Source organism: Rhipicephalus sanguineus, chromosome 11 (genome assembly GCF_013339695.2).
Source record: "Rhipicephalus sanguineus isolate Rsan-2018 chromosome 11, BIME_Rsan_1.4, whole genome shotgun sequence".
NCBI classification, from domain to species: Eukaryota; Metazoa; Arthropoda; class Arachnida; order Ixodida; family Ixodidae; genus Rhipicephalus; species Rhipicephalus sanguineus.
In genome coordinates, this window is record NC_051186.1 from 32343966 (window position 1) to 32363264 (window position 19299).

The 19299-nt window shown below is 47.0% G+C and overlaps 1 protein-coding gene and 1 non-coding gene across 18 annotated transcripts in view; both read left to right on the forward strand.

Annotated features, from left to right (window-relative positions):
- Nucleotides 1-16119: 16119 nt before the first annotated feature.
- Nucleotides 16120-16201, forward strand: Trnal-aag (transfer RNA leucine (anticodon AAG)). The gene has a single exon. It is a non-coding gene; the product is annotated as a tRNA-Leu (tRNA).
- Nucleotides 16202-17288: 1087 nt separating this feature from the next.
- The window catches only part of LOC119374220 (MAP/microtubule affinity-regulating kinase 3), a 209561-nt gene continuing 207550 nt past the window's right edge, over nt 17289-19299 (forward strand). For 3 of the 17 annotated variants that reach the window (XM_049420455.1, XM_049420456.1, XM_049420458.1), the window contains exon 1: nt 17291-17741. The gene's annotated coding sequence lies outside the window, so the exon portion shown is untranslated. Of the gene's footprint in view, nt 17742-19299 lie in introns of all 17 variants that reach the window. The other 14 variants (XM_037644286.2, XM_049420457.1, XM_049420470.1 and 11 more) reach the window with 9 other exon arrangements.

The following is a 19299-nucleotide window of genomic DNA, read 5'->3' on the forward strand; positions in this document are numbered from 1 at the left end:
CGTGATCTGTTAACACAGATGAAATAAAAACTGTTGCAGTACAAAACAGCATTCTTGTTTTATTGAACACCCCAAACAGTACAACAATGACTATTACGGCTGTATGCCTGCTTAAGAAACGCACAAAATACACGCGATTTTATCTTCGCCCAACACTCGTAGCACTCAACTAGGCCAAGAAAACCAAAATCTAACTTGCTGAACGCTTTAACAGCCGTCACACAGCTGCATAATAATGCGTGAAAGTACTTTACCAAATGGCCAACAAACATTCACACAGCGTTTTTTTTTTTGTTCACAGACCGTGTTAACATATGAGAAAGTTCTAGCTGCATTGCAATCACATATTTCGGAATATCTATCACTTTCACCATTGAAGCCACAATCCTCTAACACACGCGCTTTAAATTGAGCATGGCATTACTTAGACTTATATAGGAAATACGCACGCGTGGCATTACTCAGATTTATATCGGAAATGCGCACGCGTGTAACGTATCTCGTATGCCAGATTCTCCTTTGGTACATGCAGCTCAAAATAAAATGCGATTCTAGAAGTAATGTTCGTGGAGTAGCGAGCATATAGCAGGACAACTACTTACAGCTTCACTTACCTTTGCAAAAACGGTATTCCAATTGCAATTCAATATTAACCGACGCAACAACGATAACAACACGCTTGTTGCACACAGGCGTACCAGGTTGACGCTCGAGGCCAAGCGCGGTATTTTGAGTGTAGCACAATCGTGCGCGTACAGTACGCTAGAATATTCTGGCACAATGTCGTCAAGCTTGCAGTCACTTCAGCGGTTCCCACGATGTAGCACCAGTTGACGTCTTCGCGTCATCAAACTGCTACGACGCCGAGAACTACACACACAGCTGACTTGGAAAAACGCGGTCTTGCAGGAGGCCATCTTGTCCCGCAACCAACGGCCAAAAGTACGCAACTGACGCGTCTGAAACATTGCCGTTGATGAAATGGCAGCTGAACGAAATCAGGGCTCATCGTTCGACGTGTGGCCACCGCCTTAACACAATATTAGACAGTTATAGTTTAGCGTTAGCGTGATAGCGGGGGTTAAGGGAATAGCGTTACCGTGCCGCAAACGTTGGTTAAATACGGGATAAATAATGTACAAATTATTGGGCCTATTAAGTGGCTGCCAATTTCCACTGCTTCACCATACAACAGTCAATACCGTAATACATTGCACAAGCTTTGCAGCATAACACAACTGCCCTGCGGCAAAAAAAGTGCTCAAGGTCTTGACGCGCGCGTGCCATCACTTTCCCCCTAGCATCCCTCTCTGCTTGGCTTCCAGCGCGCTTGTCGGGACGAGAGGAGAGAGAGCAATTACAGCGTGTGACAAATCTGTAATTCCACTCGTACTTGACATATTCTAAAAGCTCTTGCGGCAGTCACTTCGAGAAGCACCGAACTCTTAAAAAAGAAAGCCATTCGATGGTTACATGGAAAAGTGTTGCAGGGCCCCTTTAAGGGCATGAAGTGTTCACTAGGTCCAATACGAATGTCTCACGAGAAAGGATTAATGAAAAATAAGCAATAGGTAATGTTTTACGGCTTCAACTTAGTTTTATAACGATCTTCTTGAGGGACTGTCCGAGACGTGTGAATATTGCAAAATTTCATCTAGAGAGGGGTATAGGTTTTCTTGGTGTAAACAAACTCTTTACTTTGTAGAACATCAAGAAAGCTACTACTCCCAATACTCTTCCATATCTACTTGATACTCAATGCATATGTAGTGGGAGCATAAGCAACCGCCTATATTCGTTTACTTGATGCATCACTGTCATGTGTTCAACAGGACCATGCACCCTTTTACCCAGTCATCAAATAAGCCATTTGCTTTGCACTGCTGCGCCTTTTGGTACGCACATGCACAGCTCGATTGCCGCACTCTGAAGCGCTAGTTTAAAATGAGGAATATTATCCGGTAAAAAGCGCAGTACTGGAGCTAAGTTTTTTCCCCAGCTACCTCTTGGAGGAAAACTGGCTCGAATGGAACTTATTACTCGAGGACCGAACAGCGGTTTACGTAAATATATATGGTGTACTTACTACGGACATTATAAGTTAAATATTATCTTCCGAAACCAATCTGCATCGTGGACGTATGCGCCCGATATTTCAGAAAAATGAACGCATAAAAATCTAATTCACTGTGCAGCCGTGCCTTTGCTCTCGCAGTGCATTATCTCGTTAAGCTGAAATGGAACTGATTCGCACTCGCGCAAGTCAAAAGAAAGCAGCAAGTGTGGGCACTTATACATGTGCCCATGAAGGCACCCGTCTCGAACGCGACTACGCTAGGTACACCTCGCTTGGAATTGTCTAGGCACAGCACCAAAAATTTAACAGCCAACATGGGTGTGTTTTGGTGGCTTTTACTGTGTCTTCATCAAGCTGCACCGCGGGGCGGGTGCACCGGTGTGATTAGTTGCTTTAGTGCCAACACTTGTGAAACCACACGGCTCAGACAGCCACCAGATTTGGTGGCGGTCCGGTAACAAACTTATGCAACAGCAGTCGCAAGCCTGTCGCTGTTCTGTCTCGTATAAAGGCTAACTTTATTCCTACAAAATCATTATCTTATCCGTGTAAATCTACGAATTTTGTACAAGCTGAATCTGAAATTTTTTGGGTCACTTATCGTTGGAATCGATACCTTAGGATCTAGAACAGCTGGAGTCGAAATTTCTTTAACATAGGTCCCGAGCCGTGTGTTAAAGTACTGAGATCATAATTGTTGTTTTCTTTATATATATGCCTGGTATTCAATTTTTTTGTACTTTTTATCCAAAGATGGAATTTTGATTTTTTGCAGGATGCGTAGTTACGATTTGTTCTGAACACCGTTTGCAGTGCTGCACTTATTGCACATTACAGTATCGATCCATTTGATAATAATCACTTTCTGCTGAACAGTCTTTATTCCTACTCGTGTCGCAAAACAATACAGAGCCAGCTTTGTGTACGTCGCGAAGTAGTTGACTTATAAGAAAAAAAAAAAAGAAGATAATTGAAATCGTGAAAAAACGGGTATTAGGTTTCATTATCAGGCTTAGACATAAAATGCAGGTAGTTCACGGCTTTATTGTAAACGTATTGTCATATTTGTTTATTATCATCGTATTGTTATATTTACCACAAAAATGCCAAATTACGGCAGAGCGAGAGTGGCAGCAAGTGCAGGCTTTAAGCAAGTGCATTCAGAGCGAGGTGCAAGTTGGGAAATGTTTCTCAGTACATTGCTGTTTGATGTTGTTTGCAATGGCAACAGATCCAGACTGAAGCACAAGAACAAGCGGCACAAGGAGGTCAAAATCAACGAGGTCAAGGTCACGGAGGCCTAGGTCAAGGAGGTCATGACATGCTCTACGGTTTGCAAATAGAGATCGGTAGAGAGGTCAAATTCACCAATGCCTGGGTGCAGGACCTGATAGCAGCTTTGGCAGTGGAGGTAAGGACATTTCACTTGTGATAAAAACGGTGAACAATTGTTGAAGCGGCCCTTTAACGATTTTCATTTCCCTACCTTTTCGTTTGTGTAGTGCATAGAATGAACGGTGTACAGTTAAATACAGCAACTACTGCATCGATAGAAGGCACACGGTCTCAAGTTATTCAGTGTAAAAACAATACAAATATACAAAAAAATATTACTGCTCTTGATTTAATTTCGCAAGGTCACATGTCTCCATTCTCTTGTGCACTATATAATACATTACTCCGAGCTTTACGACCTTCCATAGCGAAAGTTAGGGCCTAGTGTTTCCCTCTTCCTTCTAATGCACTGGTCATGTCATTACCATGGCAGTTGCCATTACCACCCCGAGAAAAAGGTTAAGACAAAAGCAACATATCGTGGTAAGAAGCATCTGCTTCCCAATCTCATAGGTGTGTAGCACTGTTTTGCCATTGCAATGTTTTGCCTTTACAAAGTGTGTCTTCTACAGCGGTACCAGAGCCAAGTATAGATTATCTCAAGATTTGTGGCTTTAGTTATGTGCAGCTACCATTCACCAGTTGCAGATAAATGTTTTCCGACGTTACATCTGTACGAGATACTTCTGGCGATATTATTGTCCCTGTTGTCTGTGCCGAAGGAATCTAAACACACTGCCAGATGTCTCTTAGATGCGCATTAGTATATGCAATAGTGTGTTGAATGAACAGATAATGAAAGGGAAATCTTTCTGCAGGCACAAGGAGGTATTGTTACTTCCAGCCAATTCAAGGTGATTGCAGACTTCGGTGTTCTTGCGGACAAGCTCGAGGGCAAGCTGCAACGTGAGACAGTGGTGCTTGATCCAAAGAGGAAGACTCATGAGACTAGTAAGACTTCTCACTGTTCTGAAATAATTTGCACGTGCTACACAAATGCAGGCTAACCCTTTAAAGGGACACTGAAGAGAAGCAGGCAGCCATTGTAATAAGCGAGGATGTAGTGAAAAACTGAAGGGTAGGTGCCAACTCTCCAAATTTCCCGCACCAGTCACCCAGACGTTGATACAGGGTGTCTACCGACCGGGAAAACGGGAATTATGAGGGATTTCGGATAGTCTGGAAATACTCAGGGAAAACTCGGGGAAATTGTGCTCCCATCAGGGAAAATCCACACTAACTTTATTAAAAAGAGAACGGAAGTCGCGGTAACGCTGGCGCGAGATTTTGTGTACGCATTGTTCAAATCGAACGGCGGCTACGGATAAGGGGCGCAACTCGATGCTCTCCTTGCCTTCCGAGCGGTGGAGTGGGAGGTAATCCGGCTAATGCGTGTCATGCGGACGGCACATCGTATCGCGCAATGTTGTCAGGGTGTTCTGTGATTACGCCGTGTAGTTCTGTATTCTTTGCCGCGCGTGCTGTGCGTTAGCACCAGATATGGTGTTCTTGTTATCGCCGCTTGTCAAGTAACAATCATGATTAGATGTAGAAGCGGTAGCAGTAGATGTAACGAGTTTGAGTTATCTTGCAAGCGATCGCGATAGTTCTGGAAGTGGATGTCGTCGACAAGACTGGTATCTTGCAAGCCATCCCGATCGGCGAGAAAAAAGACGATGATGCTTGTTGGCGGTAATCGGAGAGCTCACTCGCTCTGATCCCGAGCTTCAAAGATGCTATTTAGGACTCTGTGAAGAATAGAACAAATTTCCAGGCGAGAGCGAGCGTAACAACAGGCCCATCTACAGCAAGTGAAATCTTTTTTTTTTTCTTTTTTAACCGCTGAGGGCACTGCTAAAACAAGTTTTAGGCAGTCGACCGATATTTTTGGGGGCTGCTGCTCGCAATTAACAGCCACACCACGGGGATGTTTTGCTACAAAGCCGAATGACAAAACTTTTCATAGCCAAGGCATAGCGGCGACCGAAATTCGAGATACCGGCACGTGTCCCACTTGTTCGATTCGTCGCGCGATGTCCCGAGACAGTAACGTGGCCACCATATATCATGTGCCGTAAGTTAGGCTGTTGCCGTGCTTTCATGCGATCTTAGCCCACAGCTATTTTGCTTTTTTTTTTTTTTTTGCGATAGCAATAGACACTCCAGGTGAATTTTCTGCCTCCGCCATGATCTTCCTTATCGAGTCCAAACCGCGATTGCATCACCCCGCGGGTCGTATACTCTGTGTGCGAGTGAAAGTGCGTGAGCGCTGCCGACGAACGGGGCTTAAGCAGAGATGAAACAAGCGAACAGTCTCCTTTGCGCGATGGGCACATGGAGATAGGAGCCGGAGGGTTGGGGAGGAGGGGTGGGGGGGGGGTGCTGCGTGAGTCCGACAGGAAGTGCGTACTTTGTACGAGCGGTTGTGGTCGCGTGTGCCGCGGTATGTTTAGAGGGGATCGGCAGACGGTTCATACCTCTGTTGGGGTTGTGCTCTAATTGCAAAACTTCCGTTGAAGCTATAGCAGTGGCGGATCCAGAAGGGAGGGGGGGGTGCGGTAGCGGCGATCGCCACCCCCCTCCTTCATTGCCTGCCTGGTGAGTTTGCCCCCTTTGTCAGGTTGCTTTGCCTACCACTGCCCAAAAGGGGTAAAGAGAATCTTGACCCGCCTCTCTCCTCATCTCTTCCTTTCCTGCTTCCCTAGGCACATTTCCAACGAAGGCTTCTTAGGCTCCGCCATAATTCCATCTGGGCTGTTGTAAATATGTGTGACCCACCGAAATGCACTGCTGAGGCGGTGGCTTCAGCCTTTGTACTCCCTTCCCTACCCGATCGGATGATGGAACCCCCCCCTCCCTCTCCCCTCCCTCAAAGTAGGCACCTGGATCCGCTCCTGAGCCATTGATAGGCGTTTCATGAAGGAGTGAGCTGCTAGCCTATATTTGTATAGAATTCCAATTTTTTGTTGCTATCGGGTTCACTATTTCGCTGTCGCGTTGAATCTGTGATTCTTTTTTTTCTAACATGCGACGATTTCCGATGTCGTGCGTTCGTGGAGAGCAAATCGTTCGGCAGGGCAAAATGATAGCAAAAGCGTCGCACTGCTCCGGGCAACGAGCGTGGATTTGACAACAAGCCGCAGCAGCAGCAAAAGTACAATTCCACAGTGCGTTAAACCTGCATTTGTGTCGTCTTTACACGTGACACTCTGGCAAGGCATCTAACTGTGATTGCTGCACCTCAGGCTCAACAAAAGCGATTTTTTTTTCACGGAAGAAAAAGTTTTTTCATGTTGCTGTATTAGTTGAGTATTCTTGTGGCATTTTCATTTTAAAATTAATCCTTCGGTAACTATGCCTTGCATGAAAGGTGGAAGGTCAGTTTAACGAATTTTCAATATAACGAAGTAAATTGCTGCTTTTACCAACTTCGCTATATTGAGGTTTAACTGTTCTCTGTACTATTCAAATGGGATTAGGTCATTCTTATTTTTTAATGTGCGTAATAGAGAGTGACATTATCGAGCAACATGGTGTCTACCCATCTTGACATAAAACAAAGTTCCGTTTCACTCAGGTAATTTTAGCAAAAACACACAGGGAAAACCTGGACAACTCGGGGAATTTAGAAATGTCAACTCGGTAGACACCCTGGTTGATCACCAATGCAGTCCTGTTGCGATTGCTTGAACGCCAGTGATCAATGTTCGTAAAAAGGTGAAATACCACCCGTACGTGAAGAGCCCTTGAAAAGTGTTTGTCTTGTGGGTGTGCTATATCACCCCTGTAAAGGCGACTGCCGTAGCTTGGGCGCGGCCGCTGTGTTTGGAACGCACGTGCTTGGCGTAAGCGGAGACGTTCGTCCAAGGTCAGGGATGCTCTGGCTGTAACCCGAGTTTAGCGCGGTGGCGCCGGCATCGCCGCTGCGAATTTAGGCCGGCGCATAGAAACAGGAGTGAGACTCTCTTTTGGGGTGTGCTGCGCGCGCGGATGGACGTCTCCTCGCGGTGGGTCCGGGGGACGGTACCGCGGCTCGCTTCCCTCGGGCCCTCGTGGTGAGTCGTGCATCTGCGGCGCCGCATTTGTATCTTATTATGTTGTCTGATGTATGTCTTATGTTATATTGTATTGTATGTTTTACATTGTCTTGAGTGTGCGTATACGTTTAGCGTGTTACGTCTTACAAATTCGGCCGGCGAGCTCGCCAGATATGTAATGAAGTGTGTTTAATAAACCTCCACGTTTTGTTGCCCGACCGCGTGAACTGTCTCCGTGTGTTCCGAGGGCGGCGGCGTTTATCGCTCAGACCCCACAGTCTAAGAAACAGCATCACTGTGGAGTGCTAAATAAACTACCTTGCATGGTCTGAAGTATTCAGAATCGTGCAATTTAGAGAGAAACAAGGAACTTTTTACTTGTGCTCTCCCTTATTTTTGTTTCCCAAAGCCATAACCACTGCAAATTCGGCTTTTGTGCTTTCTCTTTGCTTTAAAGATGTTATAATGCTGTGCTTCGACCGTCTGCCCGGGCCCCCAGTAAGACACCTGCTGACGCTTGAGGTCAACGAAGAATGTTTGGAACATGGGCAGAAGGTGTTGCTTCTCGGGGAGCCTATCATCCGGAAGTCTCCGCCTGCCGGAATCATTCCACCCGCTGGCTCAGAGGAGAACACGTGAAGCTGGCGTTGTGGGCGCCCTCTGTGGGCACATCTGCACCATCTGTGGGTGCCATGCCCTCGTGTTGAGGACACACAAGGGCACGAAAAATGTGTTTGGGGGGGGGGGGGGGGGTTCGAAGTGTGGGGAGCAAAATAAAAGGTTTGTTTGTACATGGTTCTGTGGACATGGCTGGTGCTTGATCATGCAATCAGGCTTATTGCACCTGATCATGAACACCACAAGACTATCTTGCTGTGGCTTGCTGGGTGGCAGCTTTGCAACCTTAACTTGCTCATGATGGTGGTCTGCTGGACCAGTTAGTGCATTACATTGTTAATGTATGAGCCTATTATGTCCAGTTATTATTTCCTTCCCCTTCCTGCTGTTTTCCCACTCCATACACAACTTGGTAGCTCATATGCGAACTCAACGAAATTGACTTGGCTGTTTGAAACTGCATTTAGTAAATGCATTTTAAATGAAAATAATTTTTTAAACTTTCACACGTATGAGAATTGCTTAAAGTCTAGAGAGATAAGAGCGAACGAGTAAGAAAACAAGGGCTGGGATAATCCTTTATTTCTCTGTTGCCCTGGGTGCATCCAAGACATGGACCATCCATTAGCAGGATATGTAAAGGAGCCGTCTCGCTCACTGCTTTTAGCAATCGCACCCCAACAAAACTGGCAACAAATTCAGGTGCCGCTAACGGAATCACTAGAGAGAGTGAGAAAACTTTTTTTTTTGTCTATCTGCATGAAATAGGTTAGACCTTGCGGCAGGAAGAGAAAAGACATTGTGAGTAACAGGGGCGTAGCCAGAAATTTTTTTCGGGAGGGGAGGTTCAACCATACTATATGTATGTTCGTGCGTGCGTTTGTGTGTGTGCGCGTATATATACGCAAGCAAAATTGAAAAATATCGGGGGGGGGGGAGGGTTGAACCCCCCAACCTTCCCCCCTCCTGGCTACGCCACTGATCATTATCTCATAGACTTTTGTGCTGAGCTTGTTTTCAAACGCTTTCCTCGCTATTGGTTCCATTTTTGTACAAAAAAAAAAAGGCTGTTGTGCATCTACGAATAAAATATTGTAACGTGATAAGCACATACCCCATGCTATACCTGTCGAAAAAATTTAGGTCCATAGAGGAGAGTGCGAACCAATTCCTGGGGGCTCTTCCTACTTCTGAGAATTGTGTGTGCTGTGGAGCACTTAATGCGGAAGCGCCTTTCCTGATGCCACCTGTTGACATTAGCACAATAGGAAAAGGTGCATGTTGTACCAACAGCTAAACCATGAATAATTATTTTGGATTCATAGCACTCACCTCAAGTTACTTGACTGACCTTTCGTGAATGCACACAGACGAAAAGTGTCGGCACACACAACATTTTCATTGTAGTACAAGGATTCCTCAGGACTGAGATGATGATCAACGTACTTTCTTCTCATTATCAAGCTTGGCTGCGTCTGCACAACAGCTAAGGCGTGAAGCCTCCGTGGTGGTTGTCTTAAAAGGCTCTTAAGGATGGAAATGTCGTCTTCAATGTCAGCATTGCTAACAGCATTGTTATCCTGTGTCGCAGCGGAGGCATCTTTTCCAGCTTCATGATTTTTTTTTTCAAGACTGTGTTTGCAGCACATTGAAGGTCTGGGAAGTATTTAAGCAGGAATTCTGGTTCATGTACCACTGGCTCTCTGCCAGTGAAATATGGGTGTGTGTTTTCTGAAAACGAAATCAAGAACCTGTTCTAAGAGACATGTCGCTGAAAAAAGGTGATATCTAAATTGGCTTAAGAGCAAAGCAAAATTCAATGAACTTTTTAATCAAGGTGGGGGAGGAGGATGTGTTTAATTTCAAATGGAGGAAAGACCTGTTGGCCGCGTCTGAGGTGCGGCCAGCAGGGGGGGGGGGGGAGGGGGGACGTGTCTATTGAGAGAAGAAAGGACAGGCGCGCGGGCGAGGAACGCCCTCGCGCTTCTTCAGTCCGGCCGTGGGGAGCTAATCTGAATGAAGCAGTGCCCGCAGGCGAGCCGCCTCGGAGGGTATGCGTTCACACGCTTCTGTTTTGTGGCTCACCGCGCTTGCGCGCGCCCCGCGCACGTGCATTAGCGTCTGATCAAGCAGCCGAATTGCCAGCCCGGTACGAAGAACTTTATTTAAAGATCCGGAGAAGTGCCACCCCTTAGAGTGACACCGCGGGCCGCTCCCACGTGGGGACAGTTAGACCTAGCCTAACCGCCGCATCGCAGGCTCTCTGGACAGCCCAAAGTTGTTGCTGATATTCCGAGCTCTTGAGGGCCGAGCTCCATTTCTGCTCTGTGAGGTCCTTATCCCCACGTAACGAGGGGCACCGCCAAAGCATGTGCTCTAAATCGCACGTTCCCCCGCAGCCAGGGCATTGCGAGCTGAAGTCACTTGGGAATAGACAGTGCATGAAAGCAAGATTCGGATAAGAATTAGTTTGAAGCATCCTAAGGGTCATCGCCTGTGGTCTCGTGAGCTTTTTGTGTGGTGGAGGAAATACTCTTCTTTCCAGATAAAAATGCTTCGTGAATTCATTAAATGTGAATAAAGTGTCTCGGAACTCTTGAACCCTGCTCTGTGACAAGGCTTCTCCTCCCACGCGGAGAGTTAGTACGCGCGCTTGGGAGTGGGCGATGTCGTTGAGGTTGGTGAGGGAGTCCAAAGTTTGACCTAAATGTGCCGGGAACCAAATGATTGTGTGCATAGTTATGGTCCGGTTCTTAAGAACTTCATGTGCCTCTTTCGCTATGGAGCCCGAGGCAAACGCCCTGACTGCCGATCTAGAATCCGAGTAGATTTGCGTCCTGTTAACATCCAAGAGTGCCAAAGCAATAGCAACCTGCTCCGCTTTAGAAGAAGTGGTCCCAGTCAGGGAGGCCGACGAGATTATTTCACCTCTGTTATCTATTGCGACCACGGCATAGTGAGATGAGCGACCATATTGTGCCGCATCTACGAAGCAGACCGATTGAGGATCATCCTTGATCTTCTTCAGGATCGCAATCGCTCTTGCTCTACGCCTTCCCTCATTGTGCTGCGGATGCATATTGCGAGGGATCGGTGCGACAAGAATATTTTCTCTTTGCTCCTCGATGATTGGATGGCTTCTCTCCTCTGCCAGGACTGGATTGAGGCCCAGAATGGCTAAGATTCTTCTCCCTGCCAAAGAGCAGGATAGTCGAGCAAGCTGGGCTGATTCTTGTGCTTCGATGATTTCATCCAGCGTATTGTGCACACCTAATTGAGAAAGGCGTTCTGTGCTAGCCGTCATCGGAATGCCTAGCACCCTTTTGATGCTTTTCCGAATGAGGGTGTTAAGCTTCTTTTTCTCGGAGTTGTGCCAGGTGTGCATGGCCGCTACGTAGATGATGTGGCTCATGAGAAAGGCATGGAAAATCCGGAGTAAATTGTCTTCTTTCAGGCCTCCTCTTCTATTAGACACCCTAGTAATGAGTCTGATGACCATTTCCGTTTTCTTTGTAATCCTATCTAACGTAAGCCTATTGGATCCATTGGATTCGATAACCATGCCCAACATGCGTATGGACTCGACAGTGCTTGTCACTGCTTGTCACTGCTTGTCACAGTCAGTGCTTGTGCACCTTAATTTGCCAGCCCGGTCTTTTTCGAAAATTAAGGTGCACAAGCACTGACTGGTGCGCCACAGTGGCGTAACCAGGGGGGGGGGGGGTTAGAGTAAAGCCCCCCTGAAATTGTTCAGTTTTGCGTGTGTAGATTGCACATACACGCACACATACAAATGCACGCACGAACATACCTAAAGTATGGTTGAACACCCCCACGCCGAAAAAAATTCCTGGCTACGTTACTGAAAGCTATCAGCTGATATAAGTGCTATTCAGTCGCAATAATGCATTCGCAGCGTGCCTGGAGATGTACACATACGCGTGCGCGGCGAAATTTGCCTTGATGTCACTATTACTTTTCTGCAACGCGCAGATACCAACTGTCGTCTACAACCATATGCACTTTCCTCGTGCGCCAACTTACCGCCGAAAAGTTCGTGAATGGGTGCCGTGACTCGAACGCGCCTTTTTTTGACGGCATTCTCCACGTCTGCGGTTGGGAGGTGCATGACGCCTCCCTCTTTTCTGTTCATATAAACGGCAACGGCAGCGCAATGCTTGCAGTTGCCAGCTGCGCCGTACCTGCAGTCGCATGAGCCTTCGAGGACATAGCGATCGGCCCCGTGCAGCTGTAATCACAATAACGCAAAACAATTTCACTGCTGATCGCGAAATCAGATGAATTACCGAAGTATGCATACAGAGCGACCACCCATATATTTTGCACCAAAGACTTAATCACTTAATCCATTTTTACGACATGCAAAATACCCCGTAGTGCATACAGTGCAGTACACTCTTAAAAAAAAGTTAGTAAAAAGGTTGTAACTGCAAGCAGATAGGTAGTAACTGCAGCGGTTACTAACTTTCTTGGACCGTTACTAACCTTTTGCTACCTGTTTACTACCTACGTTAGTAAACAGTTACTACCTGCAACCGTTGCTAACTTTTTCCTACCTGTTTACTACCTACGTTAGTAACTGCAAGCAAATAGGTAGTAACTGCAGCCGTTACTAACTTTCATGGACTGTTACTACCTTTTTCCTACCTGGCCGTTAACTATACTTAATCTAAAATTGTAGTTAATAACTATTGTGTTAATTTATAACTGCAATAGTCTCGACACATCATTTTAAATCGAAAACTGGTGAAGAAAATGTCCGTGGATGAAGAAAAAAATATAAATTTTCTTTTTAAAATTACCCAACCGCGATTTCTAAGCATCATTCTCCTATTCTGAAAACGGAGGAGCAAAAGTTAATGAAGTGTAAGCAAGTGCTATATGCGTTTTAGTACACAATATAAATTCCAACAAGCTAGCATGACAGGCGGATGTGAAAGAACCACAGGTGGTTAAAATTAATTCGGAGTCCCTCACTATACGGCGCGTCTCATAATCATATTGTGGTTTCGGCACGTGAAATCCCAGGAATGATTATTATTAGCTTTTTACTGTCTATGTACTAGCACATGAATTCATTTAAATGCACTGAGGCTATGTTAGTGGGCTTAGTACCTTGTCTCGGCCGCTGTACATAATATTTTTTGCGGCAGTTTTATAGCAAATAGACATGACATATTGTTTCTTTTAATACGGTTGATTAAAAGTCTTGTGCTACGTCCCCAAGCGCACATAATCCGGTGATAGGGTAGGGTACTTTAGGGTCCCACTTTTTTATAATTCATCGTGAAACACAGGTGCTCACCGGTACCAGTCGTGCATCTCGAATGTAGGGGCTATAAATACCCCGGGAGTCGCTTAGTAAGTACTGTCGCGTAGTGAACTTGTTGAGTCGGTGTATTCTTCTAGTTCATGACACTCCACGCAATTGAGATTAGCCGATGTTGTTTCGTAGTGTGGCATTATGAATTTGATCACTGTTAATAATGTGGCAAAATGAACACGTTAGTGCCAGTTACTACTTTTTTTTACAACCTTTATTTTACCTATGGTTAGTAACAGCTAGGGTAGTAACAGTTACTAATTGCTGTTAGTAACGGCAAAGGTAGTAGCAGTTACCACCCTTGCCGTTACTAACTGCACTTACTAACAGGGTTGTAACATATGTGACAAGCCGTTACAACCCCAAAGTTAGCAAGTACTACTACCTTTTTTTTAAGAGTGTACGGGGTATTAAATGTCGCAGTCGCTGAGGTTTAAGTAGTTTCTGTACAGTACTGATAGTGGGGATTCAAACGCGGCAATTTGCGCCCGCGGGTCATTTGCCAGCAACCGCGCATGCATGATGTTTTTTGCATTGAGCGAACAGCAAGCGAATGCAGCGTGATAAATGCGCGATTTTGGGCGAGTTCGGGGTGATCGCGTTTGAACCACAGAACACCGTCCTACTTCATTCCTTTGCCAGCCCGCGAAGAAGCCGGTGCGGCGCAGTCGCCTGCACGGCTGCGACTTCTCATCTTATGCAACGGCGTATCGCACAAATGGAAGCGAAGTCATTTCACCAAGGCGCGAAAAAAGCGGCAAATGTTTTCTTTTGGATTGAAATGGAAGCGTGCTGTACTAACCCGCAAAGAGACGACGTATAGTTGTTGCCCTTGTTGAGAATGACATCGCGCGCTTACAACAACGCCGTCCGTCTCCTTCACGTCATAAACGTGTCCAGCATTGTACAACTTCTCGCCTTTGAGTAGCACAGACTGACGAAAATACTCCTCCAAGCGCTGCGCAGGTTTGAAGCCGCAAAGAACTACAGTGAAACCTCGGTGATACGAATCTCACGGGACCACCAAAAATATTCGTATCATCCGAAATTCGTATCACCAGAGAGCATGCAAAATTAGCATGCGACAAAAGAAAGCTGGCGTACATTTTCATTTATTGTTTTTCAGGGCCGCAGCAACGTCAGTAAGAACCCTGAATGATTGTCAGTTAAGTTTTTTGATGTCGGTAATCATACCAGCACTCGTAAATATATGGCCTCTACGCGCGTATTTAATTAATGAACCAGGTGCATTGTGACCCGCGACAGCAGTAGCCCCTGCCAAATTTCGGTATGCTATTTAGCATGACACCGAAGTACTGCAGCAAAAGTAACAAAAGAAACGCTTTGACGCGATGGATCAAGGCCACAAAATTACAAAACCATGGTCCTGTGTTATGATTTTGTTATTGCGGAGATGTTGGGGATGTTTTTTTTTGGGAGATTTAGAGCCGTTCCTGTACAAGTGTGACCTCAACGGTCGCGCATGTTGACGTTGTGAGGCCTGACTCCTTCGCCAAGACCGTCCTCGCATTCTTTCAGTCCTCGTCCAGCTTTCATAGGATATCTGATGCACGAGGCAGGCACGTGTAAACACAGTACGACAGCAGCTGGCGTCAACGCGTTAAAAAAAGCGTGGCACTAATGTCTTCTGTAATATAAACGCGAAGACACACGGAGGCACATAAGAGCCTCAAAGATTCGCGCACACACTGTCGGAGGCCGTGACGCGTCTCTGAAGGTTTGACCGTAAGAAAAGTATTTTTCTTACACCGTGATTCTGCCGATTTGGCGGTGCGGCGTGCATGCACATGCTTGCGTTCCCGCGCTCGCACGTACTTGGCGCGTCCTCCGCGACAGCGCGGACAGCACCTCTTCGTACCTGGCCGGTAGCGTACGTTCGTATCAAACGTCGCTGGGTGAAAATCGGTTCGCAACAACCGTACTCCATTACATTGCAGGCCAATGGGCCTTGGCCGGGACCAACGAAAAATTCGTATCACCCCGAAATTCGTATGAGCTGTGATCGTGTCACCGAGGTTTCACTGTATTTTGGACATTTCGCGGCATCCGAAACTATTCAGGCCGCTTCATTCAAATACGCCGCCTCAAAACGCCGCGCCACTCCGTAGCAGACCCACAGATTCGAACTCCCGCCACACATTGGCGCTAGTAGTACTGCTCCCGGCTCCGTGGTGCCGCCTGTTCACTGAACTTTTCCTATAAAAAGAAGAGCAATACATGTTTACTTTTGTTGGCGTATATTACGAACAGCTATAGTTTGCAAAAAAAAAAAAAAAAATCGAACATAAGTTGTGAGTAAGCATGGTGCGTAAGCAATGCCGCAGGGGCCATGCGGGAGGTCGTGCTTGAGCCAATCTTGAACTTAAGACAAGGTTCAGCTGTTGCAGCTTCCTTTGTAAAAACGTATGGACATTGTAGGTTTGTTTACGATTTGGTTCAGCTGGGCAACTGTACAAAACGCATGACAGATGCTTGATCGTCGCTGTCGCAATTGATCAGGCTCGAAAATAACTGAAATGCGTGGCATATCGCTAAAGAAACACAGCCAAGATTGGCGCGCTGAAGTTTGCATTTGCGGCCGTACTTGAAGTTGCTCTCTGTCGCGAGTTCACGCGCCAAATAACGAGCGATGTTAGTTAAGTTGTAGCCAAAGAATAAGTATGGGTATTTCGCACCTTTGAGCGTGTGGTAGCGTGGCCGAGCGGTCTAAGGCGCTGGTTTAAGGCACCAGTCTCTTCGGGGGCGTGGGTTCGAATCCCACCGCTGCCAAAGTTTTTTTGCTTTTTTATTTTTAATTAAAAATTAGTCAATTATTATTTCTTTTTTTTTATCAGCAAAGGAAGAACATATTTCAAGACTGGCGTGTCATTCGGGGTTGTCTGTTTCTGCCAGTAGTCTGTGTACTGTGAATGCGTACTGTACGACTGTAGTTTGTCTCAAGGATGCTGATCAATGTTTCTGAAAACAATGTCTTCGTTGGTCTGGACTGACTAATGAAATTCGTTGTACTGCGCTTTGTTGCACTTCGCCTGCGCACGCACCGTTGTACCACGAAAGAACCGGTCAAACCAACTCTGATACTCGACCTAACCACCATAAAGCCCCTAAATCACCATCGTATCCAGCGACATCTCGTTTAGAAGAATGTAGTTGATGTAATAACGTTAACCATTGTAAAACGGCTCATTGCAACGTTTCGACGTTTCCTACATTTTACTGGCCGAGAGCATCTCTGATTTGTTTTACAATATTTGCAGTCCGGTGTGTAACATCAAACATCTCGCAACCGGTACCTTTAGCGCTAAGGAACATAAATGTTTATGCTGTCAACTCTAGTTGGGGATAGGTGTTCCTTAATTTTGGACCTTTGTCACAAGGTATGTCGCAGGTGGCCGGTGTCTGGCCGGTGTCTAACCATGTGTAACCATGTTGTCTAATGCTAATCGTTAGTAGTGTGCAGTTACAAATGGCCAGCATATGATAGAATATAGAATTACGGCCGCTGGATGCGCTTTTCCATCCAGCGGCCGTGATAGAATCTACAGTTTTCTAGTACAAGTTTATATTGGTGTAATTGTAGGGAACTACAGTGGGGAACTCTATCATAACTCCATGTTCAAAAGGTTCTTTGGGAAGTGGCGCTCCCTGGGAACCAAGGTGTGACCTATTTAGCGCTACGCGGCCGTCTATTATACGTCTAGTGACTCTACGCGGCCGGCGCTACCAGCGCCCCCTACGGCAACTCTCAACCCGCAACTCGGCGCTTGAGCTACCCTACTTGAGCGGCTGCTATGGGCTGCTCGGCAACTCGCCAACCACGGAGAGAGGGAGAAGTTGAACGAGAAGTTTTTACCTTTTGCGCTGGGACTCTCCTCGCCCTCATGACGGCTTCTTTCGCCGTTCTTTTCAGAAGCCAAAGTTATTCGCCCGCCCTACCGGAGTGGTAGTACGTGTGTGTGTGCGTGTGTTCGGTGCTCCTACGAGTTTTGACTCGTTTCGCGGTGCTCTTCACGGATCTTGTGGCGTTGGATTACCTACTCTGTTTCGTTTTGCTGCCCCATTCGGTGCCTTCCCCCCACGGGATCAGTGACACGGCTTTGTAGCTGCTGCATGTGGGAGCATCATCGTCGTGCGTGGTCGCTTTTTGCGAAGTGTGTTTGCTGCGGTTTATCGAAACCAATCGCCGCAACTTCGTCGGGCCACCACACCGAAGTGGCCAAACTTTGCAGCGAGCGACGCCAAGCCACTGCTGTGAAAGCGCCGACGCCCCAGCACAAACTGGCCCGAGAAAGTTGGGAGACCTGATTCCGTGAGTTAATTCACCTTCGTAATTATCAAGCTCTGTGTGCTTTTACGCGGGTGTTCTCAGATAATCGATTACTTTGCCCGTTGGCCTTGTTTCCTCAGCGCGGTTTTGTTTTCACGCGAGGTAGAGCTTTTAAATCCCCGCTAATTCGATTAACTTTTCTTTTTATTGTACCGTGACCCCCACTGGCGTGCGTCGCGGTCACGGATCGCTTCTTCCTCCAAACGCGTCTCGTGCGGATTCCGTAAATGGCAGCGTGACCGAAGCTACGAAATGCGACGCGAGAGGATATGCCAGCGTGCATGCGTTGCCCGCTTCCTCGATTAAACCATTGTCCGCGCGCGCGCGCGTGCGACCCGGGCCGAAAAGGAAGTGCTGCGGCGCAGCCAGACAAGGTGTCCGCGCGGTACCGCTTTGATTTCTTTTGCGGCATTAGAAACGCGCTTAGTGATCGCTGTCCCGTTATTCGGTGGCTCGCAATCAGCGTCACAATCTACGACGCGTTTTCCTCAATAATCGCGCCGACACGCAATGCGTCCGCGCCAGGCAAATGCCGCTGTCTATGTGCGTCAACGTATAAATAGCGCTGACGACTAGTGACCCCCCGTCGTTTTATCGCTGTACCAGTTGTCTGCATAACTGAACGCGACACCGCAGGGATGAAGGAAGCTTGCAGGGAGGAGCCGCAGTTGCCGATGTGGCTTCCAAAATAGCGCCTACGTGATCGCGGGCGGCTTGTGTTTGGCATACCCGATACCGGCTTCTTCGTGAAGAAGGATGAGAGCTTGCCGGGCGTAGGAAGTTCTCAAAGGCCGAGCTGTTCGACGCTGCACCAAGGTCGCCTTCGTTAAGGAGCGAGTAAAAAAAGAATAAAATAGCCGCTTGTTTTAAGCGCCTCGTCAGACGCTGATTGCGACGTCTTCTGTAAGCTTTCGCGTGCGGGTACACAGTGAGCTGAGTGTCTTTCGAAACTGAGGTAGTTAAGCCGCTGCGTAGGGGTCTGACGTTGGACAAATAATCCACCTGCGCGAAGAAGTCGTAAACGTTCTGTTTGTAAGCCAACGGAATGGTTGCGATGATCTCGAATCTTTTTATAGCCGTTCTGCCCGGACGAGCGGGGAACGATATTTGCTAACAGTTGATGCAACGTGTGATTGCGGCTTTTTATGTGCATGTTTAGATTGCTAGCCCAGCTCCGTAATTTAGAGTCGTGAAGAGACCGGAAATGCGTTCCGGGAGGGTCTAGACACGTCCGAGGCAAACCCATGACGCGTCGGTTTCGCGGACGTCATCCATGTCTGCATCCATGTCTGCTGAGCCGCGGTGTAAGAGGTAGCTTCTTAGACTACTTCCCGCCAGTTTATGTTTTTTCGATTCCTAAACTGCAGTTTGCCACGCTTATGTCTATGACGAACACAGCCGCGTCTTTGAGTCTGTGTTTGTTTCCTCTTGCGAGTCCTGTAAGAGTCCGTTACAACCTAAGAAACGTCAGCTCCGCCCACGGCCGTCGCTGTCCCTCCCACAGCGAATTTGCATAAACGCTCTATCCAATCGCGCTTAC